This window comes from Sceloporus occidentalis, unplaced genomic scaffold, assembly GCF_023333645.1.
Source record: "Sceloporus occidentalis isolate IW3139 unplaced genomic scaffold, rSceOcc1.0.p SCAF_2, whole genome shotgun sequence".
Taxonomy (NCBI): domain Eukaryota; kingdom Metazoa; phylum Chordata; class Lepidosauria; order Squamata; family Phrynosomatidae; genus Sceloporus; species Sceloporus occidentalis.
Genome location: NW_028316982.1, coordinates 39973324 through 39986323, shown reverse-complemented (window position 1 = coordinate 39986323; position 13000 = coordinate 39973324). Strand labels below are relative to the sequence as shown.

Below are 13000 nucleotides of genomic sequence, written 5' to 3'. Positions count from 1 at the left end.
GTTGATTTAAAATCATTTAACCTTGGAATTAACTAAACTATCATACTCTAATCAGTATTAAAAACAAACAAAGAGATTCCTATTGCCATTTGCATTTATTAAAGAACCAGCTGGGAAATATAAAATATTTTGATCTTTAATTAATTAATAGCTTAGTTAATGGCTTCATTGTGGAGTTAAGGTAATTCTGAAAATCCAACTTAAATTAATCAATTAAGTTAAAAAAATCAATTAAGCTGCTCTTTTTGTTAGAACATTTCTCACTTAACTTATAACTTGATTGGTTTTGATTATTTCCTAACACTGGAATATCTGCTGCCCCTTCAAGCTCAGCTAATAGGTGCACAAGTGCATATGTACAGAGAAGTAAAAGTGACTACAAGAAAGTGTTATTTTGTGGTGAGAAAATGCTGCCAGCTGTATGTGGACTTTCACCAAGGTCTGGAAACTCTTCCAGGAATGCAGATGGGAGCTCTAACACATTCAGTTTGCTACTGTTGGAATACAAGCACATAGACTCAATGGCCCAATCCAGTAGGATTCATGTAAAAAGACTGGGGAAATGGGCTACTGTTAGACCTGGGTCGTTCAGACTTAAGGAAACAGAGCCTTAACAAGAAAAAGAAAATCCTAATAATTATTGGGCATAGGTGGCAGCAAAAGCAAGAAGAGAAACGATAGCACTCCTTAAATTATTGTGTGTAAATATGACTTCAAATAGCCTGTCAACTTTGTGACCTCATGAATTGTGACTTCATGAATTTCATAGGCTTGTCTTATGGAAGGAATACTCAGAAGTGATCTGTAGCCTAAAGAAACATGACAGCCAACAGACAAAGTTTTCACTAAGAGATTGTCTATACTGTTGAGATGAAAAAAATCAGCTTTACCTCGCATTTCAGCAGTGACCCCAGCAACACCTACTTGAATTTTTTTTAAAAAAATCATATTAATGCCTAAAAGAAGTACTTTCACTATGAAACCAGCGTAAGTTGTATGTTGCTACAGAAAAGGAAATGAAATTTTGTTTTTGACCATGTAGACAGTTCCTAGGAGAGAACATCAGAAACAACCATTATTCGTGAAATTGAAGGCTTTTATGGCCGGCATCCATAGTTTTTTGTGAGGTTTTTGATCTATGTGGCCATGTTCTAGAAGAGTTTATTTCTGATGTTTCGCCAGCATCTGTGGCTGGCATCTTCAGAGAAACCATTATTTGTTTAATCTTTACTGCCAAGCAGTTGTGTAGTGGAACCAAGTTCATAAAGTCAAAGCCCTGTACATTTTCATTAGCAGGGACCATGTAATCACCAGCCAACTTTGTATCATCATATTTGTATTTGGTTTATAGCTTTGCTATAAGGCACCTTAGGTCCCCTTTCGAGAGAAATATGGGATATACATTAAATAAATAAAATAATGCCCCCTTGGGCTCCAATGTTGTCTGAAAGTTTAGCTGTAATCCCCACAGTAGATGGATGGACATGAAATTTTCCAGCTACAGAAATAATCGAAGTTAACTATCCAGTTTCCTATGTCTTTGTGCACTAACGACCATCGTTAAAATTGGACTTGCACCTTCATTTCCATACATAGAGGATTTGTAATTTGTGTTGACATCTTCACATACCAATGGCATATATATGTCTGTACCTGGCTTCCACTCCACCAAATTCACCTGAGGAAGTAGACTGAAGTCTACAAAAGCGCATGCTGCCAATGTCTTTCTTTCAGTTAGTCTCAAAGGTGCTACAAAAATAAGATCTCTCTACATACTGATTCTACAGACTAACACAGCTGTATCTTTGAATCCAGGTTGACGCTGCTTTACTGTCGTGGATCCATGTTATTGAATGCTGGGAATTGTAGTTTTGGGAGACATTGAGCCTTCTCTGTCAGAGAGCTCTGGTGCCACAACAACCTACAAATCCCAGAATTCCATAGCATCTAGCCATTGCAGTTAAAGTGGTGTTAACGTGGATTATTTCTGCAGTGCGGACGCAGCCCTCGATGTTGAAAATTGCTTTCATTTATTCAAAGTATCTCAGAGCAACAAGCATTGACATATACAGCAGGACGGTACCGTTCCCTCTTTTATTGTATATCTATTGCAGGTTTGATAGATATTTGATAGAAATAACCCAGGTTGGCACTGCTTTAACTGCAGCAGCTCCATGCTATGGAATTCTGGGAATTGTAGTTTTGGGAGACATTGCGCCTTCTCTGTCAAGAGTTCTGGTGTCACAGCAAACTACAAATCCCAAAATTCCATAGCATGGAGCCTTGGCAATTAAAAGTGGTATCAAATTGGATTATTTCTGCAATACAGAAGCTGCAAGAGGAGAAAGACGACGCTGGGTGTTTTATGTGTTTATTTATTCCCTCAGGAGCAACCGTTTCCCTGAAAAATGAACGTGGCCGGATGACGGTTATGGCTTCAAAGGCCTACTCAGTGACCCCTAAACTTTGTTCCTCTAGGTTTTTGGGACTTCAGTTCCAAGAAGACCCTGCCAGTTTGGCCAGCAGCCGGGAATTCTGGGAGCTTAAGTTCAAAACATCTGAAGGCCAAAGTTTGGGGAACCACCAAATGTGTAGTTACTACCGCACTACACCATTATAGTGCTAGCATTCCACTTTATTATTATTATTATTATTATTTATTAACCTTTATTTATAAAGTGCTGTAAATTTACACAGCGCTGTACATAAATTTTTTTAGTCAGATGGTTCCCTGCCCTCAGGCTTACAATCTAAAAGACATGACACAAGAGAAGGGAGTGGTGGTGGGGAATAGGATCAGGTCCAGCTAGGGATGCCATAACCTCCGTGACAATCATGCTTTTGGGGGGCCGGTCCCGGTCCAGTTTGGGTCCCCATCCGTGCCTTGTTCCCGGTTCGGGGGCCCGCTCCGGCCATTGCCGCTGCAGCTGATGCGGCTGATGCGGCGCCAACCCACCTCCTCCTCGTCATCTTCATGGTGGGCAGCGCCAACCCACCTCCTCCTCCGGCTCCGCCTTCCTCCTCCTCCTCGGCGACAGAAGTGAGGGCTTGCGCACGCGCGGGGCTCCAAAACGGGAGCTCGTCCCTTGCTTTGGCCAGCCAGCCATTGGCGCGCGCCGTCCAGGCCTCAGCAGGGGCCAGTGGCAGCACGCGCGCCTGCCCTGCTTCCATCTGTGCGCGTTCACGCTTGCCCCGCTTCTATCTGTGCGCGCGTGCGCCTGCCCTGCTTCCATCTGCGCGCGCATGCGCCTGCCCCGCTTCCCTCTGCGCGCGCCAGCCATCGTGAGGAGGAGGAGGAGGAGCCAGAGGAAGGGTGCCTGAAGGCCAGGACAGAATTGGGCCAGAGGAGGAGGAGGAGGAGGAAAGCTGAGTCAGTGGCCATTAGGTCTGCCTTGGTTTTTTGGGGTTTTTAAATTTTTTTAAAAAAATATAAAATACTTATTTTATTTAATTTTTTAATTTTTATTATTGCTTTTTATTTTTTATTTTATTAATTTTTATTATTGCTTGTTTTTATTTTATTTCATTAATTTTTATTATTGCTTGTTTTTTATTTTATTACAATTTTTATTATCAAATATATACACCCCTGCCTTGTTTTTTTTCATTATTTTTTATTATTAAATATATGCAAGTGCATTTTCTGTGTATTTATGGCGCTTTAAATGCTAACAAGTCTGCCTTTCTTGGATAATTATAGTGATGATGATGATGATGATGATGATGATGGTGATATTGATATCAACAAGCCTCTGAGGCACGGCCAATGTAACTTGCTGTGATTTTTACAAACTCATGTGCAGTGAAGAAAAACCACAGTCCCTTGACCAAGTACACACTTCTGAGAAGTACAGTTGAACCTGAGGGCAAATACATTTCTGCCATGTGTCTAGGAATAATGCCAAAATGTCCTCCATTTTGATCATGCCTAAAAAGCATGCATTTATATTAACATTTAAAAAAAAAAACTCAATTTTTTGCGCGTCCTCCATTTTTTTGAAAACGTGTCCTACATTTGAAAATGTTGCCCTACATTTGTCCCGGTTTGGAGGTCCTCACTTATGTAGGCTTGCCATATCCCGCCAGGGGGCGGGACTTTCCCGGTTTGGGGCAGGTCCGCACGGTCCCGCCCCGGTTTGGCCCCGCCCCCAGGACACACACCACCCACGCGACGGACACCAGGCAGGGAAAGGAGCCTCGCCTCCGTTCCCTGCTTGGCCTCCTCCGCCGGCAAGGGAGGCGGCCTGGCTCTGCTCCCTCCTTCCCGGCCTCTGTGGAGGCTTGGGCCTCCACAGAGGCCGGGAAAGGGAGTGGGGGCCGCCTGCGATCGCGGCAATCGCGCCGATCGCGGGCGCTCTCCTCCCTCCTTCCCGGCCCCTATGGAGGCCCAAGCCTTCACAGAGGCCGGGAAAGGGAGTGGGGGCCGCCCGCGATCGCTGCGATCGCGGGCTCTCTCCTCCCTCCTTCCCGGCCCCTATGGAGGCCCAAGCCTTCACAGAGGCCGGGAAAGGGAGTGGGGGCCAGGAGGAGGCTGCTTCCCACCGCGGTGATCGCCGCGATGAGGAGCAGCCCTTGCATCCTTCCCAGCCTGAGAGGAGGCCGAGGCTTCCTCCCAAGCCGGGGAGGAGGAGGAGGACAAGGTTTTAAAATGTAGGACCTTTAAAAAAAAAGGTCCTACATTTTTAAGCCTTGTCCTACATTTGTCCCGGTTTGGAGCTCCTCAGTTATGGCAACCCTACACTTATGGCAACCCTAAGTCCAGCAGATCTTCTCCACCTCCGAGGCCTGGACCAAGGCAGATGGACTGCCTATTATTCCTATGGCCGTGTCGTCATGAGCAGGGATGTGAAGGCCTACGGAAACATTAGGGGGGAAAAACCCACAATTGTTGTCCATGTTTTTCGTGAATCAAGCTAAAATAAAATATTCCATAATTAATACCAATAATAATATAATTTATTTATAGCCTGACTTTTCACAGGGGAATCAATTTTTTTCTTTTTTTTCTGGGGAAAAAACAAGATAACATTGGAAAAAAGGAAGAAACTCAATTATGGAATATTTTATTTTAGCATGGTTCAGGAAAAAATCTTGATTCAGGAAAAAAAATTCTTTAGTTTTTTTTCCAGGAAGAAAGCAAGATAAAAAATTTTTAAAAAGGAAGAAAATCAATTATAGAATATTTTATTTTTGAACCATTTAGGAAAAAAAAAACAGGAACAAAATTTGCTTTGGTTTTTTTGGCTCCTCTGGGGCCTTCACAGCTCTACTCCCGTGGAGCACTCTGGGATTTGTAGTCCACCAAGGCGGCTCTCTGGCTGAGAATCCATTTAAATGCCCATCCCTCTGAACTACAAAGCCCACAACGCCACGGGAGGCAGCCATAAGCATTAAAGTGGGGGCAAATAGTGCTGTGTGGGCAGCTCTGGCTTCCAAAGGGTTGAGTTTCTTCGACGAGGGAGAAGATAGGAGGCCCTGAGGCGGAGAAGGAGCGGTCAAGCTTCTCTGCCCAATAAAGGCCTTCCCTTATACGTATTTGTTCTGAGGCGTTGCTAGGGCAAATACGTCACAATCCCTCCCGTGACCATGATTGGCCAGTCAGGAGGGTCACGTGGGTGGCGCATTCTGCTCCGTTCCGCCGTAAAGGACGCGCCGTAGAACGTAAGTTTAAGGAGGGGAGGGGAAGAGAGAGAGATGAAGGGGGTCTTCTCCTTTACAAAATGGCGTCCACTGAGCATGGCTTTCTCTCCTTGGTGCCTTCGCCGCCCTTAGTTTTGTTGTATGCCTTCAAGTCGTTTCCCACTTAGGGCCATTCCTCTTGTCCTGGGGCTTTCTTGGCAGGTTCCTTCAGAGGGGTTTTGTTTTGATGTTTGTTTGTTTGTTTGTTTTGCCATGGCCATCCTCTCTGAGGCTGAGAGAGTGTGACTTGCCCAAAGTCACCCAGTGATTCCAACCCTGGCCTCCAAAGTCTTAGTTCCAAAACACACTGCAGAAATATTCTGTATTGTGTAAATATTCAAGTTATTATTATTATTATTATTACTATTATTTTATATCCCGCCTTTCTCCCAATAATGGGAATCAAGGCGGCTAACAACATTTTAAAACCATACAGATTAAAAAAACATTTCAAAAGTTAAATGAGAGTATAAAATAATAAATTAAACCATTGTGTATTAAAACAATCAAAATTATGATGCCCTAAAACAATAAAAATAAAAAACCTATATGCAGATCCTTAAAAAACCCAAACCCCAAACCCTTCAAAACAAGCACCACTCAGCATAAAGACCCCAGCCTCTGCAGTTTGTATAGACCTGGCAACTCAAGAAGGTTTTTTCCTGTCACTGGAAGCTAAGAGCAAGATTGGATCCAAGTTGCCTGCTATTACTCAGCATAACATTGGCCCTCTTTCAGGAGTCATGAGTCAAGACTTCCACATCCAGTAACAATAATCCAAAACACACTGCAGAAATAATCCGGTTTGAGGCTGCTTGAACTGTCCCCCGGAATCCTGGGAATTGTAGTTTATTGTGGCACCAGAGTTCTCTGACAGAGAAGGCTAAATGTCCCACAAAACTACAAATGGATGTATGCATCTGAGGAAGTAGGCTTAAGGTCCTAAACACACTGCAGGAATAACCGGCTTTAACTGCTTTGGCTCATTTCTAGGGAATCCTGGGAATTGTAGCTTATTGTAGCACCAGAGCTCTCTCTCTCAGAGAAGGCTAAATGTCTCACAAAACTACATTTCCCATGATTCCCTAGCATTGAGCCAGGGAAGTTAAAGCGGTTTCAAACTGGATTATTTCTGGAAAGTGTTTTGAGTGTCCAGTCTACAAAAGCGAATGCTGCCAACCTCTTTCTAGTTTCGAAGGTGATTCATGATCTCTCTACCCACAAAGCTGCATTTCCCAGGATTCCCTAGCATTGGGCCAGGCCAGTTAAAGTGGCCTCAAACTGGATTATTTCTGCAGTGTATTTTGGACCTAAGATAAAAGTTATGCAGCTGAATAGCTGACCTAAATACAGTGGCCTCTTGTTATCTGCTGGGGTTTGGTTCCAGGACCCCCCTGTGGATAACAAAATCCGTGGATGCTCAAGTTCCATTAGAATGCAGTAGGCGACAGCCAGAGCAGTAAAAGTGAAATAGAGGCACTATAAGAGGGTAGTGCGCTAATGTGGTCAGAGAGTGTGTTCCACTGTCAAACGGCTCTTACTGTCAGGAAAGAAAACAAGCTTGCTCCATCCTGAACATGACACCCCTTTAAATATTTAAATAGGGCTGTCATATCACCTCTTAACCTTCTCTTCCTTAGGCTAAACATACGCAGTTCCCCAGGTCTCTCCTTATAGGGGATGTTTCCAGAGTATTCACCATTTTGGTTGCCCCCATTTGGACACGTTCTAGCTTCTCAACATCCTTTTTGAATTGTGCCCAGCACTGGACACAGTATTCCAGGTGAGGTCTGACCAAAGCGGAATAGATGGCACTATTACTGATGTTTCAATTTTTATTTTTATTTTTTTAAAGGAATTCTTTGTCCTCACATCTATCTTGCTCCTTCCCTATGCCCTGTTTGTAACATTTGTTAGAAGGAATTCTGTGATCCATATTCCCCACCAAACCACAGTAGAAGTTATGAATGGGCCCACTGCAACCTCACAAATCCCATTTATATAAAAACTTGTATAAAAGTTGCTTCCCAAGTTGTTATCAGAGGACTGCACTGGCATAAGTACTAGTTCTCTGCTCTTCAATCTAACCTTCACTTTTCCTATTCCCACTGCATCACATTTCAGATTGCTCCTGTCAATTTGAATTTGTTATGTCCTGACCAAATTGCTGGCAGAGGTGTGTCTTTATTGCCCTGGAGTATTGGTGGTACGTGGCAATAGTTTTAAATGTCCCTTTGTTGAGCGAGAAAGAATCCTCCCATTTCTAATATGATAAGCTATTCTGCTTACATTCTACAGTCTACCAGGCATTTTCATAATAGGCTAGATTTAATTTTGAGACTACCATTAATTTTGCTGTTTAAATTTAGCTATTTATGTTAGAAGAACATTAGGACTGTTTCACTCATAAACGTCATGTTTTCTACAGTCACAGTTGCAACAGCATTTGTGATATTGCAGGTGTGCTGAAACTTAATGACTTAAGGTGATTAGGGACCAGTATGTATGCTGGATTGTGAAGTAATACGTTTCAAATTGACTTTAGGGTATTTTTCATTTGTCATGCTGTTCATAATTTCTGTTTAAATATGTTGTGATTATTAGTCTGTAGCAAGTAGTAGGATAACATTATAAAGCGTTTATCGGGACAGGTATCATCAGTGTATGGTCCAGTAGACATTTGATCTTAATAGTCTTAGGCACAGAGATGATTAAAGCAAGACTCTTAATGACAGGGTCCCAGTACAGACATACTGGTCAGCCAAAAGTGAGCCCTTGAGTGCTGAGTAAATTGCAAGCACTTGCTTTAGAAATTGACCCGTGTTTCATATTTAATATTCAGTATTCTGCTGAAATGAATTTCATCCTGTGTGATTCAACGTCTAGAAGCAAAAATGTGCTTACAAATTGTTTACATAATTTACCTTGGAAGATTTCTTTTGAACTACCTCAATTATTTTTCACTGCAAGTTATAACATGCAGTTCTAAAAAGCAACTGAGTCTTTACAAGCTATCAAATAGCATTATTCAAGAAAAATCCAAGATAAAAGGAAATGGAATTAGAAAAAATGTGAGACTACAGCACAAATCCTAAATGTCTGTGTAATATTCATGGTTCCATTATAACAGCTCCATGTTTTAGGATCAGATGTCCTGCCTCTTTCAAACAACTACTTTGGATAGTACTTCATTTTTTTCCCTCTTACATCTTTCTAGGTTGTTTGAAGACAAGTGACTGTATCTGCTTTAAACCTATGGCTGTTTGTTTAGATTGGACATTAAACAATGGTGTATCGTAAAAAGAACAAGTAACAGTTAGCCTCAGGACTGTACACCCCGCCAGGTGTGCCCATGAGGAAAATGGGAGCTTTTGTCCATCTTGACATTTCGTCCAAAATGAGACAAACAATGGTTACCATAGACTGTAAAGATGGACAGTTGAGAATCATCACAGTTTATGTTTCAGATATATTGCTGACCTGTATTTAAGAAAAACAACAAGATGGAAAAGTTGTGATCTTGTGAATATGCCTTCCCAAAAATTGATGGGCACAGAGTATAGGGACACAAGACGATAATAGTGTCCAAATTCAGCCAGTTAACAAGTTTCAAATATCCAGTTGGCCCTCCATTTTTGTGGGGATTTATTCCGGACACCCCCCCTATGAAAGTGGAGACTTAACGATATTCAAGCCCCATAGACTTGAATGGGGCATGTGCCCCCGAGCACACACAGGGTGTGCATTGCGGGGGCACGCACCATTGAAATTAAATGAGCTTGCCTCTCCATTAATATTCAAGACCACGGATATCAAGTCCACGAGAATGGAGGGGTGACTGTATTTCCTTTTTGACTTTTACTCCTATATTCATATATTCCCACACCCCCAGTTTCAGGGTTATGTTTAGGATCATGATTTCAGATAGGAGGTCTGTAGTCCAAATGAACTCTTCAAGTACTGGTAAGTGAGACTGAAGAATTATGGTGCATTCTGCACTTCCGACAATCTTGCTGCCTGTGTATTGGTGTAGGAAGATCAGTCCTACATGGGAAGCATAAAGTAGTGGATGCAGCCAACATGATAGCTTATTTGTTCAAGACAGCATGCTATTGTGCCCCACCAGACAGTTTGGGGAAAACTTGTATGCTTTATTGTTTTTCATCTTGGGTAACTGATAATTGTTGGGAACAGCCTTTACATAGATATCATTGTTTGTGGACGTGTGAACCACAGATCTTTCTGGTTTCAGAATATTAAAGAAGCCATTATTTTCATGACCAACAACTGTTACAATCTTCTTTGGAAAGGGTTGCATTCCCTTTGAAATGGGTTGCGTGGGTGAGAAAGGGGGGGGGGGAAGGAGGCAACATAATAGTGTTGTTTTATTATCTTTGTCTCTGAATGTATATATTTGGTGTTCCACCCTTTGGTGGAAAGAGCATTATAGATAAACATTATTATTATTATTATTATTATTACTATTATTATTATTATATGTTAAGTAGCTAAAATGTTCCATATTGTGGATTTAATTTGAAGTGTTGATTTGAAAAGTTCTGAAATTAGTAATCAAAAGGGATATGATCCTGAACACTTCAATCTAATAAATCCTATTATATCCATATGATTTACAATTTGGTTTTAGAATAGGAATGTACCAACTCACATAATGACTTAAATCTAATTGTTAGCTTCAACTCGATTGTTCCATGGTAAGTCAACACATATTAAATCCCATTGATTCAGTAGGTCTACTAGTTGCAGCTAGCAAATTGATTTAGGCTATTTTACCATTGGATTCTATGCAGAATTAATCTTGTTTCTGAAGCAGAATCAAGCTGGCTGTAGTTCATCTTTTATAGTTGCTTTCTGCTTTAGTATTGCTCTGTTTCCCTATTTTGAACAAGTTCTTCAGACTAGATTCATTTGTTTAAAAAAAAACAGGAAAAGGAGCACTGTTCTGTTTAAAATTAACATCTTTAAACAATTTTCATTGGTTTATAAAGAACAATAAAATTCCTAGAATATGTTGTTGCAGACATTTACTGTGTCTTGTGTAGGTGACAAAAATGTAGGCACATGGCAGTCTTAAGTTAAAAACAAACATCCACTTCAGGATTTTTCTGTATGTATGTACATTTTGAAAGCTGTGGCATGTTTTGGAAACCATTGGAGGATACAGAATAAATCATGCATTGTCTAAAACTTCATTAGGCTTTTAATAAACACAGCAGAGGTTGGATGAAGAATGTTTTAAGCAGTCTGTAATGTTTTGTCGACAATAGATTACATTCCAAAACTCCACAGAGGTGTTCAAGAATATGTGCTTTGTTTTCTTTACAAAAACTGAAGGCCAAGTATAGATGTGAAAATGAGTATAAAAGCATAGCTGTTACATACCGTATATATTTGACTATAAATTGATCTCATGTATAAATTGAGGGCTGCATCTGCATTGCAGAAATACAGTGCTACCTCGGGTTACGAAATTAATTCGTTCCGCGGCGCCGTTCGTAACCCGATACATTTCGCAACCCGAAAAGGCTTTCCGTTAGCGCTGGAAAGCCGCTAGCCGCGCTTCGCATTTAAATTTCGCGCCGAAATGAATTTCGTAACCCGAAAAATCTTTCGTTACCCGGAACAGTTTTTTCCAATCTAACTTTTTCGTACCCCGGAAATTTCGTAACGCGATCAATTCGTATCCCGGGGTACCACTGTAATCCAGTTTGGCACCACTTTAACTGCCATGACTCAATGCTATGGGATTGTGAGAGTCTTAGTTTTGTGAGAAATTTATCCTTCTTTGTCAGAGAGCTCTGGTGCCACAACAAACTATAATTCCCAGAATTCCACAGCATTGATGCACAGCAGTTAAAGTGGTGTCAAAGGGGTCATTCACATTTAGGTTTTTGTCCTGTGGACATCCGGATCTCCACGGTGATGCAATACTGGATCGATGTTCCCACTACATTTAATGCGATCGAATCTCTCCATGGCAGTTAAATCCTCTCTGGCATTCACTCACATGACAATTTGCTTCAATGTGGAGGCGCCTCCTTGTCCAGGAATGATCCTCATGATTCAGGTCAATTTGGTAGCTCACACTACTGAAGATCCACATTGCTCTGGACCTTTAAAAAAGATGCACTTAAGGACCCGGTGTCACATACACTGGGTTAAGTGGTTTTTCCATCCCCCCTCTCCTGCAAATGGCACCAGGTGCATTTTAAACATCATGGAAATAACCCGGTTTCACGCCTGGTTATTTCTATAGTGTGAATGGGGCCAAACTGGATTATTTCTGCAGTGCAGATGCAGTCAAGAGCAGGTTTTGGGAGCAAAATTATGGATTTTGGCCTGTGGATAAGTCGGGGTAAAACTTAAGGGCATGTAGCAAAGGATGTAAAGGACAAAGCAAAGTAAAATGATGCCAAAGAACTTAAAAAATTCCAGCAGCCATAACAGTTCAACCTAAAGCCCGGATGGATGAGGAGGGAACATCATGGCTATGGTGTGATGACACGTGTCAAAAAGGATAACAAAACAAAGAAAATGGCAACTACACCAGCAGTGTTTATAGTCTTCAACTTTAATGTGATAACTTTGCTTGATTTTAAACCAGAAAAGCTGACAAACAAACTCAAAGCCTGATTCCTCTTGGTGCTTATTTGAGGGGGAGCACCAAAGAGCTGCTACCACTGCCATTTTCCTGCCCGGGCATTCAAAAGGCCAGGAGCAGCGGCGTAGCGGAGAGAGTAGAACAGATCAGTGCTCCTTTTAGGTGCTCCTGGGATGGACTAAGCTTACACCACTCTACTCAAAGAGGAGGGTGGTTCATTTTTTTAATAAGATATGATTTAAAGTGCAATACTTACATTGATTCATGGATAAGACCCAGATTTTTGTGGCCAGTTTTTGTTTTTGTATTTGTTTTTGTTTTGTTTTTTACTAAAAAGTAGATGGCTTGGCCTGGGACAGAGGGAAAATACAGTGTGGCTTTGGTATCTGTAGTGATACTGAATTCCCAATATATACAATGGTGTAGGAAAATTGTGTTCTTTATTTTAAAAAATGGCAAAATCAAGGTTTGCTTTTGGGAATATTTTTTTTCGGGGGGTGGGGTGGGGAGAATATTTTCAAGCCATGGATGGTGGAATCTGTGGATCCAGAATCTGTGGATATGGAAGGCCAACTGTATTATTCAATTATACTGTCTGCTACCAATCTCCATCCAGCAGCTCCTTTTTAGGTCACATTTAGGAATCTTGTATCTCCCAGATGTTGGGCCGAAATTCCTCACTGTTGATATAGCTGGCTA

At 41.5% G+C, this 13000-nt stretch overlaps 1 protein-coding gene across 10 annotated transcripts in view; it reads left to right on the top strand.

Moving 5' to 3' along the window:
• Positions 1-2015: 2015 nt before the first annotated feature.
• The window catches only part of RHBDD1 (rhomboid domain containing 1), a 45420-nt gene continuing 34435 nt past the window's right edge, over positions 2016-13000 (top strand). For 6 of the 10 annotated variants that reach the window (XR_016279998.1, XR_016279997.1, XR_016279999.1 and 3 more), the window contains exon 1: positions 5476-5661. The gene's annotated coding sequence lies outside the window, so the exon portion shown is untranslated. The other 4 variants (XM_089509202.1, XM_089509200.1, XM_089509201.1 and 1 more) reach the window with 4 other exon arrangements.